This window comes from Prinia subflava, assembly GCF_021018805.1.
Source record: "Prinia subflava isolate CZ2003 ecotype Zambia chromosome W unlocalized genomic scaffold, Cam_Psub_1.2 scaffold_33_NEW, whole genome shotgun sequence".
NCBI classification, from domain to species: Eukaryota; Metazoa; Chordata; class Aves; order Passeriformes; family Cisticolidae; genus Prinia; species Prinia subflava.
Genome location: NW_026960610.1, coordinates 3102453 through 3104931, shown reverse-complemented (window position 1 = coordinate 3104931; position 2479 = coordinate 3102453).

Below are 2479 nucleotides of genomic sequence, written 5' to 3'. Positions count from 1 at the left end.
GTGATTGAGGATTCCCAGGAGGCAAAGTGAGGAATTGCCACTGCAGAGGAACCTTGGTGCAGGAAATGTGAATTAATCCAGTCATTTGCCAAGAATCAATAAAATGAGCTGATTGGAGTGTCACAGATCTTCAGCACCTCATTTCTGCTGTAGCTGGCTCCTGGCAGCTGGTTCTGGCAGTGAGTGGCTGTGGGTGGAAACAAAGCTTTCTCTATGCTACCTTTGTCTCTTTCAGAGCTGGGCACCAAGCCCAGTGCACATACAGAGGGACAAAAACAACAGATAGAGTAGCTGAATCATGCTAAAATTTTATTTCTAGATGCTGCACAAGTCATGTTTTCTGAAGTTAAAAAGGGAGGGGTGTCTTTGTTTTGGTTGGTGAGATTCTTTTGGGTTTTGTTTTTTAACTGAAAACAATGCTAAACTACAAATAGCATGATGCTAACACATTTAAATATAAGAGCATTAGCCATAGGCATGGCAGAATCGATTCATCAGTCACAGAAGTTCACTGCTTTTTTTGCCTATCATTAGCAATTTGCTGAACACATGTTGGAAAATGGCCACTTCAAATGAGCCAAAGTGAACCTGTGAGTGTAAGGAATGCTAAGTGAAAAGAACAGGGCATATGCCTTTATTAATATTCAACTCTTTATTAAAGTGATCAGCTCATTATTAAAGTCATCAGCAGAATTGCAGAGTCCAATCAGAGTTTTCCACACTGCTGCAGCCATCCGAAGGAGCAGGTGCTGTCCCAGTTCATAATCCTACTGCAAACAGTAGAGGCCGGGTCCTTGTTCCCATAGGAACAGCTAGGCATTCTCTCTGGTCAACCAACAGAAGGCAGAGCGGTGGCAGTCTGTCACTACTGTGCAGAGTCAGCTCTTTACCCTCAGGGAAAAACCTTGAGAGTTTCCTGTTGTCTGACTAAGTCACTTCAGCTGGCTGGTTCCCATTCCATCCAAACTCCTCACAGGTCATGGTGAATCTTCAAACCAGGCCAGGGGGTGCATCCACTTCTTGCTCGGCCAGGGCACTCTCTAATTCTCCTCTGACACCTCTAGCTTCTTGTCTTGGGGTGCAGTTTCCCTAAAAAACCCTCCCAGGATCTACCGGGGCGGTTTTATTTGCATATACAAATGCATATGCATTTGTCCTGGTAGCAGCAGAGGTATTCCTGCTGAAGGAGGTAGTTACAGGAAACAATGACCAGGCAATCAAGGCTGGAGCCGCTCCTTTTCACATTTTAATGAGGTAGGAGAATGCAGCCTTTCCCTTCGGGGCAGCTTCCCTCCGTCCTCAAACTTGCTGGGGTGTGGGGGTTACCTCTAGCTGGGAGGGGGTCAGTTGCTTTTGAGGGACAGCAGCCCCACCCCAGCCATGGGGCTCTCTGCAAACAGGAAAAACCCCCATTCCTCCACAAGGCTGGGTGACAGCACAAACTGGGAGGAGGGGGGCTGCACTCCCAGAGCTCTTTTAACATGCCAATGCGTGCTCTGCGCTTTCCCCTGGGGGGATGGGGCGACCATCCCGCCACGGGGCCAGGACAGGGGCTGCCCAGCCCCTCCCGACCGGGAAACTTGTTCATAACACTAAGCTGTTACCTTTTGAGGCAAACTTACCTGCTGCTTCTGGCTGGAATATCAGCAATGCAATTTTTTTTGTGTTTTATCAGTGTCTGTTTTCTAAGTGTTTTCTCTAGTTCCATATATGATACCTTGTTTGTTTGATAACTGCTTATTAGCACACTGCTTCATTTTGTGAAAGCGGGAACAAACTGGAAGGCTGTTGGGAGCTGTTGGCTGGTTCTGAGGATGTGCTTCTGGAGTCATGAATCCATGTTCTTTATGCTGATATCTATAGCTGTTATTTTTGCATTCCTGGTATTTTGCTAATTGTATTGTTCTCCTGCTACGATGCAGTGGAGGCTTTTCAGTTCACATGGTTAGAAACTGATATGTGCTTTAGTGATGGTGCTTCAGGCTTTGGTGTGGAATTCTGCTCAGACTATAATGCTCAGTAAATGGAGCATGAAAAATGAGTGAAGCCAAGTGCTATGTACAGAACAACACACAAAAGGCTATTCAGAAAGGAACACAACTACTTGTTTAGGCCCGTGGGTAAATTTGTCTTTAACTGCAGTAATTGATGAGCACATGTTTAGAGCTGTGCCACAAAGTTTGTTCTTCCACTAACCGCAACTCCTTTGATTTTTGTAGGGTTCATGCATAAATTTAAACCTATCCTTTATGTTATAAATGTCAAGCCAATTTCAATTAATAAAATATTTTTTTATTAATTAAAGAATTACAGAACAAAAATTTTGGGCAAACCAGCAATCGAAAGTGCAGTGTCGATAACCCGGGATCAGCACTGGGTGAACCTTAGCCACGGCCTCTATCGTACCGTGACTCCCCCGTTCACAAATTTGGCCCGTTTTGTGGTCCCCTTAAATACAGTTTATTTTGCCCATGGCCCC